This window comes from Acomys minous, assembly GCF_964271855.1.
Source record: "Acomys minous genome assembly, chromosome: 13".
Classification (NCBI taxonomy): domain Eukaryota; kingdom Metazoa; phylum Chordata; class Mammalia; order Rodentia; family Muridae; genus Acomys; species Acomys minous.
This window is the reverse complement of record NC_140495.1, coordinates 60,542,726-60,558,760: the sequence shown is the minus strand read 5'-3', so window position 1 is coordinate 60,558,760 and position 16,035 is coordinate 60,542,726. Positions and strand designations below refer to the sequence as shown.

The 16,035-nt window shown below is 43.9% G+C and overlaps 1 protein-coding gene across 11 annotated transcripts in view; it reads left to right on the top strand.

Moving 5' to 3' along the window:
* Positions 1 to 16,035, top strand: part of USP49 (ubiquitin specific peptidase 49) — a 57,895-nt gene that overhangs the window by 15,399 nt on the left and 26,461 nt on the right. For 7 of the 11 annotated variants that reach the window (XM_084752991.1, XM_084752984.1, XM_084752989.1 and 4 more), the window contains 2 exons: positions 3,261 to 3,328; positions 5,265 to 5,337. The gene's annotated coding sequence lies outside the window, so the exon portion shown is untranslated. Of the gene's footprint in view, positions 1 to 1,216; positions 1,301 to 2,299; positions 2,375 to 3,260; positions 3,329 to 5,264; positions 5,338 to 16,035 lie in introns of all 11 variants that reach the window. The other 4 variants (XM_084752994.1, XM_084752993.1, XM_084752992.1 and 1 more) reach the window with 3 other exon arrangements.

Below are 16,035 nucleotides of genomic sequence, written 5' to 3'. Positions count from 1 at the left end.
ACTCAGCATTCCAGGTTATTGCCTACATTTCTTCCTCTTAGCTGTATTACGGATTTGCTTTTTCTGTTACATTAAATATATGTGGAACCCTTCCTTCCTGTCCTCATTCCTCTCCGTTTCCATCCTCCCTTCTTTCCTGTGCTAGGGGATCAAATCTAGGGCCTTGTACATTGATGTTAAGCAAGCCCTTTACAGCTGAGATAGTCTCAATCCCCTGTTGTCATTTTGACTGACATTGTTTTAACCTTTAGGCTAATTTAGCAAGATCTGACATCTTTTTTTTCTTTTTAAAGATTTATTATTTATGTATTTTATGTAAATGAGTGCTTTATCTGAATGTACACCTGCAGGCCAGAAGAGGCCATCAGATGCTCTTACAGACGGTTGTGAGCCACCATGCAGTTGCTGGGAATTGAACTCAGGACCTCTGGAAGAGCAGCTGAGCTATCTCCCAGCTCTTTTATTTTTTATAAAGTCTCTCCCCTTAGTAGCATGAAAGAATAAACATTTTGGGTTGGGGGTTTGCTTTGCTTTGCTTCTCCGTGCAGCGCTGGCTGTCCTAGAACACCATTGTCTCCCTGCACGTTTCTCACCACTCCTGCCCGTGACGTTGCTGTGCTGCCCTAGGTATGTCTAACCCAGGGTCTCTCCAGTCACCTTCCTGGAGGAGAAAACCTCTCAGCCTCAGTTAGTGGCCACCAGGAGTCAGAGTGGAAGTCTAGAGGTAGAAGTTTTTGCCATTCTTCAGTTTTGCCTGCTGTCTTCCTTTTCACAGGCATTCCGAGTTCTTCTGGTGGTCTTAGATCCTCCACCCTAGTTTGCTTTGCAGTCTTTATAATTTTACTTAAAAAAAAAAAAAAGACTTAACAGTTTGCAGCTCTGATTGGTCAGGAACTCCCTGTGTAGACTAGGCTAGACTTGAACTCACAGATAACGTCCATACTGCAGAGTAGAAATGGCTTACCAGTGATTACTTTTCTGTCCAGAGCTACAACAGAGTCTCGTGTTCTTTCTGTGGCTGCCACTCCAAAATGCTAAGATTAAAGCCATGGCTTCAGGCCTGCTAGGCCAGGGATCTACTGCAACTGAGCTACATCTATCCATGGCTCATATCACCGCATGTTTCTTAGTTTACTGTTGTTTGTGAAATTTAAGTAATAGTTTTCTTATTGTGATCTACTTATTTTGTTAAATTATATTTCATTTCTTGGTGTAGCCCTGGCTGTCCGGGAACTCACTTTGTAGACCAGACTGATCTCAAAAACTGAGACCTACCTGCCCCTGAGTACTGGGATTAAAGGCATGTGCTACTACAACCCAGTTTATTTTGTGATTTTTTTGGTTTGGTTTGGTTCGGTTTGGTTTAAGACAGGGTTTCTCTGTGTAGCCTTGGCTGTCCTGGACTTGCTTTCCAGGCTGGCCCTGAATTCACAGAGATTTACCTGCCTCTGCCTCCCTGAATGCTGGGATTACAGGCATGCCCCACCGTGCCTGGCTTATTTTGGTAAATTTTAAAACTGACAAAAGTATATGTTTTACATTTCGAGATTTTTCAAGATTTTCCCCCTTTGCTTTTCAGAGTTAGGGTCTTATCCTGTGGCTCAGGGTGGCTCTAGATCAGGTAGTCAAGGCTGTACATGACTGGAGCATCTATCTCCCCTGGCCCAGCTTCCTGAGTGGCTGCAGTGCCAGTATGAGCCACCACACTAGGCCCGATGTTTATTTTTTATTTATTTTTTGTTTTTGTTTTTGTTTTTTGAGACAGGGTTTCTCTGTGTAACCTTGACTGTCCTGGACTCACTTTGTAGACCAGGCTGGCCTCGAACTCACAGTATTCCGCCAGCCTCTGCCTCCCAAGTGCTGGGATTGAAGGCGTGCGCCACCTCGATGTTTATATTTTAAGGAGCTTAAATCAAGCATTAAAAAGACTTCTACTGTACTGTTTTCTGCTTGGTCAGTTCTAAAAGTGCTTTGTGGAAAAGGACAACTCCTAGTTCAGTAACTTCAAACCGTAGGCACACGCTGTGAACTATGTTCCTTGGTTACTGGAATGCATCAGTAAAGTGCTTGGCCCCAGTCTATTCCCTTGGGGGGGGGGCAAGTAATTTACGAAGTCTGACCCCACTTTGTAAAATGCCACTGCCACCTATCTCATTTTGAGACCTGATAGAGCAAATGTGTCTGAACCGCCCCAGCAGCAGTGATGTCTGGTAGGACTACAGTGGACATCTCCACATGTCCCCTCCCTGTTAAAGTTGCAGCTCTGTGTGTGTCCTTGTCTGTGTCTGTGTGTTTCTAGGTGGGCCCACAGACTCCAGAAGAGGGTCTCCAGAAGAGGGTCTCCAGAAGAGGGTTGCCTGGAGCTCGATTACAGGTGCTTTGAGCCACCTGACATAGTTGCTTAGGAACCAAACCTGGCTCTTCTGCAAGAACAGCCTTTGCTCTTAAACAGTCATCTCTCCAGCCCAGTGTCATCTATCTATCTATCTATCTATCTATCTATCTATCTATCTATCTATCTATCTATCTATATCATCTGTTTATGGGGGGTACCCTTGGGAGCCAACAAAGGGCACTGGAGCCCCAGGAGCTGAAGTTACAGGTAGATGTGAACCTCCTGACATGGGTGTTGACATTTGAGCCCAAGTCCTTTGGAAGAGCCACGAGTGCTCTTAGCTGTTAAATCATTTTTCCAGCCCATTTTCTAGTATTTCTAAGGAGTGCCTGATGGCAGAATTAGTTTTAAAAATAGTGTAACTATATGTTGGAAGGTTAGACTCTCCCAATTAACAGTATTTATTTTATGTAGAGGTATAAAAAGTAAGATTAGAATTCCAAAGTGATAAGTGTGAGCTGTGGTGCAGGCTAAGGTGATGGCTGTGGCTGCTCTGCGGCTGCTCACACCTACCGAGTATGGGTGTGTTCCTACTAAGCGTCACCCTTAGTTCATTCTAGTTTACTTTAGTTTTCAGTTAGAAGAAATTCTCAGTCTAGAATTCTCATCTAATTATGTCCTTTAGCCGCTATGAAGCTTGTTGGTTTAAACTAGATATTATTTAACTAAAATGAAGAACCAAATGGCAAACGCATTTTGGAATTCTTTGAATTCTGCCTAGATGACCTGGCTCTTTGATCCCAGCTTGCTCAGAGCTCCTGGAATTTTTAAGTACCAGGTTCTTTTCTACCAAAATAATATCACATGTGTACAGTTCTTGTCTGTTTATAATGCATTTATACCCAGTTCTTATTGATCTTTGCAGCATCTTTGGGAGCACAGCTGATGTTATATCCATTATAATGGAGGAGGTGCAGGGGTTCCAAGCCATAGGTGAGTTGTCCGAGGTCTCACGGCTCATAGGTGGGTAACCTGGACAATAGGCTCAAGCCCCTGATTCTAAATCTAAGGCTTTTTCACTTCCATGCTCTTGTACCAACCCTTATCGAGGAGCAGTTCCTTCTAGTGTCTTATTGGATATAATGAAATACAGAGTCAGATCTCATTTGAGATTTATGGTGGTGGGATTTGAACTGAGGGCCTTGAGCATCCCAGGCAAGCACTTAATCACCAAGCTACAGCCTCTGTTTCTCTGATGAAACATAAAGGCTGTAGGTTATTGATAGAGTGCTTATTTGATGAGGGAAGCCCTGCATTTGCTACTAAGCACCACAGCGCAGACTGGCCTTGAATTCAGAAAGCCACCTGCTTCAGCCTCTAAAACATTCGAATCCAAGGAGTATGCCACCACGCCCTGCATAGCCTTTAGACTAGCATCAAGTAAGGATGTTAAGCATAAATTCCATGTGGTTACATATCCAACGGACTATTGAGTGTAGAGGTGATTACTTAGTTTGGGGGAGGGAGCATCTAGAGTTAAATTAAAATTACTTGGCTTTAACTGTAACTAGCTTTTGAGAGGAGGGGTGTTGTTACTTTGGAAGTCAGGTTGTTTGGATGAGAGAGGGGAATGGTGTCTGAATTTGAGGCTCTGTCTATACAATGTCAGTGTAGTTTGTCTGGGTAAGTGCCTCAGACCTGCAGCCTATAATGTAGAGTAGATAACGTTCTTCCTAAAAGCATTCAAGAGTTTCACAGTCTTGCACCTCTTCTGCCTTGTGGGCCCAGTCTTTCTTGCCCTGTGCTACTGATTTGCACCAAGTGCACCCAAATGTGAAACATGGTGCCTTTGAATTTCAGAAAGGCCCTATTCACACAGGGCATTGTGGGTTTGTATACCTAACTAAAGAAAGGCGGCAAAATAGAGGTGGAGAGAGCCAGCTCTGCATTAATGCGACAACTGTCAGCTGTCCTTGGCCTGAGCTCTTCACCCCCACCCAGCCCCAGCTCTGCCCTATTGTGCTGGCTCTTCTTTTCTTCTCCGTCCCTCTCAACATTCTTCTCCCAGTCCCTTTTAGAGATAAAACAACAAATTCTTTGCCTTGTACAATGCAGAGCAATTTCCCTTTCTTGACAACCATTCTGGGATCTTGACAGCCATTCTTCCAGGAACCACCCACTCTAAGGGGACCGGACCTGAGAGGTGGGGCCCCATATCAAGGGTGCATATTTTCGAAAAGAAACTTTCTTCTGAGAGGAATTCTTGTGTTCACCATTAGGCTGATAAAAGAGAGGATTTGCTGTCCTGTTACATAGCAGCCAGCACAACCAATCAAGTTTTATTAACTTTCAAGTAAAGCATCTGAAAGCTAAAAAATGATCACATGTGTAATTTATTGGACTCATAAGCTGTAGTTAGTTGTCTTTGCTTAATGCAATATCCTTGTGTACAGAATATGTTGCCTTTAAAGATACTTGCTGCTTACATATAGGTCATAAACCCAGCTAACACCAAGGAGTCGTCTCACACCAGCTCTAAACTATTCTGCATTTCACTTGTGCGTAGATAAGCTTAGCCTTTGACACTGGAGTACTTTTATTAGCATGATTTTTCAGTTCTGACAGTTTCAGGTTATATGCAAAGACAATGTGTGATCGTTACAGACGTTTGTTTTTTCCCAGAAGAAGGCCCTTAATGCTTGCCTTTATGGCTCATCTCCCTGTAAATGACTGAATCTTTGGTTGCTCTTGGCTGAAATATGGGTCATACTGTTTCCTATTTTTTTTAAATGTCAATGTCAAAAAGTTGTAGGGATTTCAGTGTGTTGTGATATACTAATCCTTTTCTAAATTTACAAATAAATGTTACAAAGCTGCTTTTGCTCTTGCCGTCTATCAGCCCATGCTGACTGGTTATTTCCCCTCGTAGGTGATAGAGAAGAGGCAACCCAGCAGTGACCATGTGATACTATGGAAGAAGATGGAAACAACTTGTTTAATGGGTAAGGAATAAAGCTGTGGTAAAATCTGATTATGAGAGGCACTCACCATGGTATGGCCGGTCTTTGATCTTACGGGTGTGATTAGTTGTGACTGTGTCTTGCTGATCTTCTGACGTTCTGGTCCCAGCTTCCATCTTAACCCTGCACATTTTTCAATACCAGAGACTAGGAGGAGATACAGTCATACTTAAAGATAAAATGGGACCTTGAGACCTGCAAGAATGCTAAAAACAAGTCTTGGGTAGGCTTGAGATTTATTGATGGTTGACTAGAGACTGTGCTCACTGCCGTGGCCTGTCAAGAGTAATTATCCACCCCCTTTCCTCTGAATACTGCCTGCTGCTGTGATATCAGCCTCGCCATGGGGTCTTGTTCACTTGAGCAACTGCAGATGTGTGTCAGGTGGTAATCTCTCTCTCTCTCTCTCTCTCTCTCTCTCTCTGTTTTTTTTTTTTTAAGATTTATTTATTATGTATATAGTGTTCTGCCTGTGTGTGAGACTGCCCACCAGATCTCATTATAGATGGTTGTGAGCCACCATGTGGTTTCTGGGAATTGAACTCAGGACCTCTGGAAGAGTAGACAGTGCTCTTAACCTCTGAGCCAGCTCTCCAGCCCTCTCTCTCTGCTTTTGTTTTTTGTTTTTTTCAAGACAGGGTTTCTCTGTGGAGCCCTGGCTGTCCTGGAACTCACTCTGTAGACCAGGCTGGCCTAAAACTCACAGAGATCCACCTGCCTCTGCCTCCCTGAGTGCTGGGATTAAAGGTTTGTACCACCACACCTGGCTAGAGTCCTCATGAATGAATGAATGAATGAATGAATGAATGAATGAATTTCTTTTTTTTTTGAATAATGGAAGAGTATAGAATTTTTTTTAATGGAACAGCAGGGGTGATATATTACACAAAGCAACAATCCACAACAATAAGACAATAGAATTACTTCAACCCCATGAATTTCTTTTTAAAGACAGGCTGGCCTTGAATTTACTATAGAGTTGAGGGTGACCTTGAACTCTGGATCCTCCTAATTCCGCCTTCTCAGTGTTGGGATAACAGGGGTGTAGCACCATTCCCCTGTTTTGGGGTTTCTTTTTTCTTATCGCACAGCATTGTACCTTTGAAAAAGTAATGGTTTTTAAAATTTGTTTGTTTTTGTGTAAGTGTTTTGCCTACATATCTATCTGTTTACCATGTGTGTGTTAGGTGTTCGTGGGGCCAGAAGAGGGCATTGGAGCTCCTGGGACCGGAGTTACAGGTGGTTGTGAGCTCAGATGTTGGGATTAGAAGCCAAATCCTCCGTAGAGATAGCAACTGCTGCTCTTAACCACTGAGCCATCTCTCCAGCCCCTGAAAATTTTTCTCATGTCTTTCCCATTGCTTGTCACCACTTGCTTAGGTCATGCAGAAAACTGCCTAACTTGAGAAAGCAAAGACATCTTTTTCTTGTAGTTCCCTGGTGTGTATCCTGGGTGTTCTTCCACTGTTATGGGTCATCTGATCTATTCTGACCATCAAGTCTATTGTATTAGGGCAATAAATAAGCAAGTCAACATTTGGTATTTTTGTGTTGGGCAATGTTTTAAATGATTTATTCATTATCTCATTTAGTTCTGTCACCCACAGACAGGCAGATACTGTTATTAATCTTAAGGTGAGCACTAGGCATGGTGGCATGCTCCCTGTAATCTCAGCACTTGGGAGTTAAAGGACAAAGGATCAAGAGTTCAGATTCAGCCCAGCTGTGGCACACACCTTTAATCCTGGCACTGAGAAGGCAGGGCCCTTGAGGCCAGCCTGATTTACATAGCAAGTTCACGCAAGCTACATGGGGGAAGGGGTGGGGTGCAGAAAACCAAGTTGTATTCTAAATGGTAGCTTCGGGATTCAGCTGTCGGCCTGCTGCTGTCTGCTGACCAGGGCAATGTGGTTTAGTTAATAGAAACTTGTAAGGTTTGCAATACAAACTTAGGAGTAAGGTGTGAATTTAAATAAGGCCTGAAGGCCAAATATTTCCCAGAAAAGTCACCATAACTAAATCATTTTTGTTTGTCTTTGGGAAAGAAAAATTGTAATTGTGTGTTATAGGATATGTGGTTTTTGTTCTGGGGTCTTGTCAGAGAGACTGGTTGGTTTTTCTTTTCTTCAAATGGCAATTTGATCAATACTGGAAATACTGATCAAATGTCTTGGCTTTCTTTATTCTTTATTTAAATTTATGTATTTTTATTTTATGTGCTTTGGTGTTTTGCCTGCAGTTATGTCTGTGTGAGGGTGTCAGATCTTGGAGTTACAGTTGTGAGCTGCCATGTGGGTGCTGGGAATTGAACTCTGGTCCATTGGAAGAGCAGTCAGTGCTCCTAACCGCTGAGTCATCTCTCCAGCCCACCATTTCTATTCTTTAGCAGTGTCTTACAGGGGTTCCAAGAATTACTCAGACTTTCAGGAGTGATGAGGTTGGCATTATATATATATTTTTGTTTAGTTTGTTTTGCTTTTGTTTTTGTTTTTTTGAGATTGCATTTCTCTGTGTACCCTTAGCTCTCCTGGACTCGCTTTGTAGACCAGGCTGGCTTTGAACTCACAGCGATCCACCTGCCTCTGCCTCCTGAGTGCTGCCTCCCGATTAAAGGCATATGCACCATGTCCAGCTTGAGGTTGACATTATTTTATTAACAATAAAGAACATGGTTTGTTTTCCATCCTTATCCACTCCTGGGCATGCAGTGAGTTTTTAGAAGGCTCCATATATGAATCTGACTGGATGCAGAAGTAGGTAGTCGAACCTGTCTCTTCCTTAATTAATCTTGGCCATTAAAGACATTTGTAGGAATGTGGAGACCACTCCTCTCTGCAGGGTTTCTGGGAGCAGTAAGCAAGCCCCATGTGGGCCGGAGTCAGGGACCCTCCTCTTTGTGTGGCATGTTCTTTGCTTTGGAAAGCACCTCCTCATACAGCTTTTTATTTTATAATACTAGCCAAACATCTACTATGTTGCAGCCCTGTGGAAGAGTCTGCAAACAAAGCAGGAAAAAAAATGAGAGAAAGAAAACCTTGCTAGAGCCCATATCCCTTCCAGCGTTTGAGTTTGTTGCCCCAGATATAGCCTTCTCACCAGGGAAATCTGAGTTAGCAGTTACTGTGTGTGTGTGTGTGTGTGTGTGTGTAGATTCAGGGTCTCATTACATAGCCTAAGCTAGCCTTGAACTCATAGCCTTCTGTAGTATGTGCTACTGTGCCTGGCTATCCCTGTAAATCTTACACACAGACTCAGTGTCTCACATTCCTGATTGCTTCAAGGATACTGTAGTTGACATTTTGTAACTTTTTAAAAATTATTTTTAAAGGGCAACAAATGACTTGGGAAGTTTAGTATCCTAATGGAACTCCAGTATAGCAATAGAGTTGGATCTGCTTAGTATTTCTGTTGAATCTGATTTGACTTCATTTACTTTCAAAATTAGTGCCAATTTTGCCATAGTTTTCAATTTATTCTACTGCTTTTTATTATTTGAAGAAAAATGTTCTTGCATGTATGAGATTTTCTTTACATGGCAAGCTGCTCTCAAGACCCTGTAATTTCCTTAGAGACTTTTAAATAGAAAGAGATTCCTTGGCTCATTAGACTGAGGCACTCAATAATGACTCGCAGGTTAACTAACAGCGTCAGAGCCTGCTCACCATCCGACCAGAGCTAAGCGCAGCCAGTCAAGAATCTCAAAAGAGTACTAATGGAAAGAGGAGCTCACACTCAAAATAAGGATGACCACAGGCTCTATCTAGTGCTTATTTTAACCTTAAAATACACTTTAATAGAAGCTTTTTTTTTTTAATTGAGCATTTGGCCTCCCTTTTCTTGATGGTATTTGAGAAGCCTTTTAATCAGAAAAATCAAATTGCTGTTGTCCACTCAGTATTGCTCCCTGCCAGGTGATTTACTCTTAGCTGGGCTTAATGTCTTAAAAACTGGAATGTCCAATTGTCTTCTGCTTAAAAGAGGTGGCCACAGCAGGCACGGTGGCGCACGTCTGTAATCCCAGCTCTCAGCGAGGCAGAGGCAGGTGGATCTCTGTGAGGTGGAGGCCAGCCTCATCTACAAAGTGAGTTCCAGGACAGTTGGGGCTATTACACAGAGAAGCTCTGTCTTAGAAAAATGTTGAAAGAGAAGAACAGATGAAGGGAGGAAGGGAGGGTGAGAGAGAGAGAATGTGTCACTTGACTGCTCAAAGCTCAGGAAGAGGGATTGAGAGACATCCTTAGGAAGGTATCTGTCCTAGCTGGGTATTTTGTCAACTCGACACAAGCTACAGTTATCTGGAAGAGGACAGTCAGCTGAGAAAGCACCTTCATCATAACGCCTGTAGACAAGTCTGTGGGAGCATCTCCTTGATTAATGATTGGATAATTTTTTTAAAGATTTATTTATTTATTATTATGTATACAGTGCTCTGCTTACATGTACACCTGCAAGCCAGAGGAGGGTATCAGATCACATTATAGATGGTTGTGAGCCACCATGTGGTTGCTGGGAATTAAACTCATGACCTCTGGAAGAGCAATCAGTGCTCTTAACTGCTGAGCCATCTCTCCAGCCCTGGATAATTATTTTTAAAGGCAACAGATGGCCGGGCGTAGTGGTGCATGCCTTTAATCCCAGCACTTGGGAGACAGAGGCAGGTGGATCACTGTGATTTCGAGGCCAGCCTGGTCTACAAAGTGAGTCCAGGACAGCCAAGGCTACAGAGAAACCATGTCTCAAAAAACCAAAAACAAACAAACAAACAAACAAAAAAACCTAAAGGCAACAGATGATTTGGGAATATTAGTATCTTTTTGTTTTACAGGGTTTCACTGTGTAGCCTTGGCTGTCCTGGACAAAATTCTGGACTTTGTAGACAAGATTGGTCTCAACTCACAGAAAATCCACCTGCCTCTGCCTCCCAAATGCTGGGATTAAAAGCCCGTACCACCATGCCTAGCTGCTTCTTTTCTTTTCTTTTCTTTCTTTTTTTTCTCCCCAAGACAGGGTTCCTCTGTGTAGCCTTGGCTGTCCTGGAACTTACTTTGTAATCCAAGCCAGCCTTGAACTCAAGAGATCCACCTGTCTCCGCATGCGCCACCATGCCCAGCTTTGTGTGTGTGGTGTTTGAGACAGGTTTTCTCTGTATATCCCTATTCATCTTGGAACTTTCTGTGTAGCCCAGGCTGGCCTTGGTTAGTTAGAGTTCCCTGAAGATGGAGTTACAAGTGGTTGTAAGCCTCCATGTGGGTGCTGGGAACTGAACCCAGGTCCTCTGTAAGAGCAGCAAGTGCTCTTCACTGTGGAGCCATCTCTCCAGCCCCATGTTTGCCATCTTTTACATGGGAGATGAGGACCCAGCTCAGACCCTCTGGGTTGCTGGGCAGACACTTTTGGGTGGAGCTATCTCCCTGCCCCTTGTATCTGCTCTCAAACAAGAACTGAGTCTAGAAAGGACCTGACACTTTATCTATATTCAAGTACATATTTTGCAGCTCAAGCCCTCCCCTAGCACTGGGATGAGAGGTGTGTGCTACCTGCCTGATGCTCATTTTCTTAAATTAGTGGCTCTTGTTGACTGACTATGGTGTAATCATGGGATAGTTAGATGATGTCAAAAAGGCATGGCAGGTGTTCTAGCTTCACCTAAACACAAAATCCACTCCTGTTAAACTTCCCATTTCCCACATGGAAACTGTCTTGAAAAGCCAGAAAAAAATGGAAAAACAAACAAATAAACAAACAAAAAACCAATCCCTGTTTCCAGCCTGGTGGGTTAGCCTAAGCCTTTAATCCCAGAAGAGACATTAGGATCTCTGTGAGTTTGAGGTCATCCCATTCTATATATCTGGTTCCAGGAGAGCCAGAGCTACACAATAGAGACTCTGTCTCAAAACAAAACAAACAAACCAAAAAACCCAAGACAAACAAACAAAAAAATTCCATTTCCCCTTAATTCAGTACTTCATATGTACTATTCCCAGACTTGAATATGATACTTTGGTTCACCTGACATCAAGGAAATAAAATTCATTCGTGCATATTTTTTCCATTCACTTTGACATTCCCTCTCTCCCCTTCTCCATTCTTTCTCTTTCCCTCCCTCCCTCTGCTGTGCTAAGAAGAATGCCAGACCCTGTGTAGTAAGCAAGACCTGAGCAACACCCAGCCCTGCCATTCTCATTTTCTCTTCTCTCTGTTTTCTTTTTTTCCTCTTTTTTTCTTTTTCTTTTTCCAGACAGGGTTTCTCTGTGTAGCTTTATAGACCAGGCTGCCCTTGAACTCACAGAGACCCACCTATCTCTGCTTCCCAGTTGCTGGGATTAAAGGTGTGCACCGTGCCCCCTGACCTGCCATCATTCATTCTCTCTCCCTCTCCCTCTCTCTCTCTCTTCCGAGACAAGTTTTCCCTGTGTAGCCTTGGCTGTCCTAGACTTGCTTTGTAGACCAGGCTGGCCTGGAACTCACAGGGATCCACCTGCCTCTGCCTCCTGAGTGCTGGGATTAAAGGCGTGCGCCACACGCCCAGCTAATTTGTCATCTTTTTAAGGTGATTTAAAATATTCCAGTTTTTGTTTTTCTATTTTATTTTATTTATTTTGTTTTATTTGAGATAAGTTTTCTCTGTGTAGCCCTGGCTGTCCTAGAATTTACTCCCTAAACCAGGCTGTCCTCAAACTCAGAGATCCACCTGTCTTTCCCTCCTGAGTGCTGTCACTAAGGTGTGTGCCACCATTGCCCAGTCTAATCTTAACTATTTTTAAATATATAATTTAAAGGCCATTCTCCTCTTACTCTTGGAAAATAAGTACTTCGAGCTCATTTAGAACAGTCTTTTTACAAATCAATTTTTACAAAGCCCAGTAGAAAAATATTTGAACTGATAGTTCACATAAAACAGAAAATGATCAATATTTATCATAATTAAACCATACAAAATTTAAAAACATATATATAATTTATCAAATGTCATACTGAGACATATTGAAGATGCCACTTGTTAGGGAAGCACTGCTGACAGGAGTGTGAAAGGGGCTCATAATGCATTTCTCCCAAATTCCAATAAATGTACCCCTAGTGGTGTTGTGTAAACTCTCATAGGCACAGCTGTGTAAGTGTGTCAGGGCACATGTTGGTGATATCCATGGCATGTGGTTTATGAGCACTGAGAACAGCATGGTCTCATGGTGATATTCTTACACATGCGCATAGTGCATTTTCATCGTCTTCACCACCCCTGCTTCTCTCCTTGCCCCTCCAACTCCTCTTAGTTTTCTTTCCCCTTTCCAACTAACTAGCCCTGCTTCCTGCTTCGTCTCTTTTTAGTTTTTGGTGACTCAGTGAGTTTTACTAGGGTTGTTTGCAGGGTGTAAGTGGAAATTTATTTTGACTACATCACTAAAGAAAATGTCCCTGTAGCCGGGAGTGGTGGCGCAAGCCTTTAAAACCAGCACTCAGGGAGGCAGAGGCAGGTGGAGCATTGTTGAGGCCAGCCTGGTCTACAAAGCAAGTCCAGCACAGCTAAGGCTACACAGAGAAGCCCTGTCTTAGAAAAAAAAGAAAGAAAGAAAAGAAAAGAAAATGTCTCTCTCAACTATTAGTTTAAATTTTTTTTATTATATTGCTTTACTTTTTAAAAGATTATTTTATTTTTTATAGATAGGTGTTTTGCCTGCATGCATGCTATGTGCCTGTTGGTTCCCTTGGAGCTGGAGGCGCCATGGGTGCTAGGAGTTGAACCTGGGCCCTTTCCAAGACCAGCAAGTGATGAGCCATCTCTTCAGGCCTATTATATTATATTTTGAGAATTAAAAAAAAAAAAGTTCCTGTAGGGTTCTAGTAATGGGTAAGACCAAGTAAGCATGTTCTACATGGCCTCCCAACCCATTGTAGCCAGAAATCTGCAGAGGGCACAGAGCAGCGGTGTGAGGGTTTAGTCATAGCAGCTGGGTGAGAGGAGAGCAGGGTTTGAGGTCCCTGGTGTGGACTCAAGGCAATCAAACCCAGAAGTGCACCAGCTTCAGCCATGCACTAGGCGTGACAGAGAGCTTCAGGCTGAAGCCTCTGATGTATGTGTGTTACACTCACTTGTTCTGTGGTGTGTGTTTGTAGAAGTCAGAGGACAACTTGTAGGAGTCAGTTCTCTTTCCCCAGTGTGGGCTCTGGGGATTAGCCTCAGGTCGGCAGGCTTTGCAGAAGGCATTCAGACTGAGCCGTCTTGCTGCCCATGCAGCCTCTAGTTCTGACGGGTCAGAAGGGGAGAGTCCTACTTCTCCACTCTCACACCTCAGTGCCCAGGCACGAGTGCTGTGGGTGTGAGCAGCGATAGTGCAGAAGCCCAAAGATGCCTGAACCTCAAAGCAGGGCCCTCCTGTCTAGTGCAGGGTCTGCAGTACTACAAACCCGGGAGGAAACTGTCCCTTTCCCCCTTCTCTGCCCTGTTGCCTTACTCCTAGAAGGATAAAGTCAGTGCTGTCACAGAAAAATATTATAAGTGGGCTATCTAAAGCTGGCAGAGGCTTGGACCTGCGAGGAGAGAAAGCCTGTAAAGGTGTTTAGGAGCTCTTGGGCCTACCCCTAAGAGCACATGCGTGACAGTGATCTCAAAAGACTGGGTAGGTCAGTGGTGCTCAACCTGCAGGTCACGACCATAACTGCCAGGCAGGACCTTGTAGACAATGGCTTAGATTCGAGACTCACCTGAGCTGCTCCTGAGCCACATGGCATTGTGCAGGAAGCGCAGTCAGGGTGGAAGAACCGGTTCCAGTCTTCCTAATGCCTCCCTTTCTGACTCTGGGTCTCAGGGTGTGTTTAAAAGGTTATGGTGGCTACCTAGAAGGTTGAGAGGAGACGGCGTGACAGATGGCTCAGTACAAAATGGAACAGATCTGTTGTACATTTTCCCCTGTGTATGAGTCTCTCCGCTTTCAATTTTTAGGCAGATGGGTAACTGCCTTGTGGCCAACTGTCACCTTAGCAATAAAATAAGTAACCCATTGAAGAATGCAGATGCAGAGTCACAGCTCATCCTCTGCAGTTGAAGATGACAGTCGTTGGCCAGCAACTGCTGAGGAGCCAGCAGATCCTCTACATCCCAGCCTGTGATTTACAGCCGCAGGCCCCACATTCCACACTTGGCACAGTTTGCACCTGCCATCTTCTTCACAAAGAAAGACTCCAGATGCTCAGTGGCCCCCTAGGTGGATCTGCCACTGTGAGTCTATGTCCCCAGTGGAGCTGGACCATTTGAAGTTACAGTTCAGTATGTCTTCAAAGTCTTTCTTGAGTAAATTCTGCTTGATTTTTCCCTGTTCACCCAGCAGCTAGTTGGCCATGTGAAGCAGGGGCTTTCAGAGAGTGCACGTGTCAGAGCTCATCAGCACTGCAGGTTCTCAAAGCCTCGGGTAGTGCAAGCAGACAGTTGAAAGACATAACTCAATGGCATAGAACTAAGTGGTTGGGTTTCATTTGAAGATAACTAGCCACAACCCAAAGGAACCAGTTCCCCAGACATACTTGGTCTGTTACCCGTATCATCTGGCAGTAGGAAGCGGAGTGTGTGAGGGTCTGCCAACAGGACCTCAGCAGAAGCTGCCTAGTCAGTCTCAGTGTGCTCACAGCAACCTCTGATCTGATGGGAGGCAGAGTGTCACTTGATCAAGTGACTGTCACCTGAGCTCTATGGTGCCCGGCATTGCCTGAAGCATTTCTTACCTGTTTACTAATTGAATAGTGTGATAATTCCAAGTATACTAACAGAAATATTCCTTGTTTCCTGAGGAAACTGATGGCTGGAGGACATCACTTGTCAGTCACAGAGCTAACAGGAAAGAGCTGGCTTGGCTTGACCGAACCATCACACTGGTGCCTGTTAATGAGTGTTAAAAATTTCTCCATTAGGCCGGGCGTGGTGGCACACGCCTTTAATCCCAGCACTCGGGAGGCAGAGGCAGGCGGATCGATGTGAGTTCGAGGCCAGCCTGATCTACAAAGTGAGTCCAGGACAGCCAAGGCTACACAGAGAAACCCTGTCTCAAAACACTAACAAAAAAAAATTCTCCATTAACATTTTATAATTGTGGAACAACAACAACAACAACAAAAACATACTCTTAGTGAGGAAATAATAGTGTACAAAAGAAAACTCCAGCTCCCATGGGAGGCTCTCTGGAGGCCGTGCTCTAGACTCAGAGCCAGTGGCCTGCTTCCGCTGTCGCCTTTCTAACCTCTTCAAGACAGGGTCTCATTCTGTGACTCTGGCTGTCCTGGAACTCACTATGTAAAATAGGCTGGCCTCAAATTCAGATACCTGCGTGCCTCTGCCTCCTGAGTGCTGGGATCAAAGGTGTGAGTCACCATGGCCCACTTTTTTTCTCCTTTTTAAAAGCATTTATTTCATTATTTGTGGGTGTGTACATGGACACAGGCAAGAGGAGGTCAGAGGACAACTTGCAGGAGTTGACTCTCTTTCTGTCACCTGGGTCCCAGAGATTGAACTCAGGTGTTCCAGCTGTCAGCATGCCTTGACCCTCTGAGCCATCTCATCAGCCTGGCTTTGTTATTCTTTTGATCCGAGAAGCAACCATATTTAACATAATAAAACCCTGAGCTATAATAATAAATATACTTGTCTACCCGCACACCAGACCAAATAATAGTGGTTCTTGTGTTCCAGCAGCC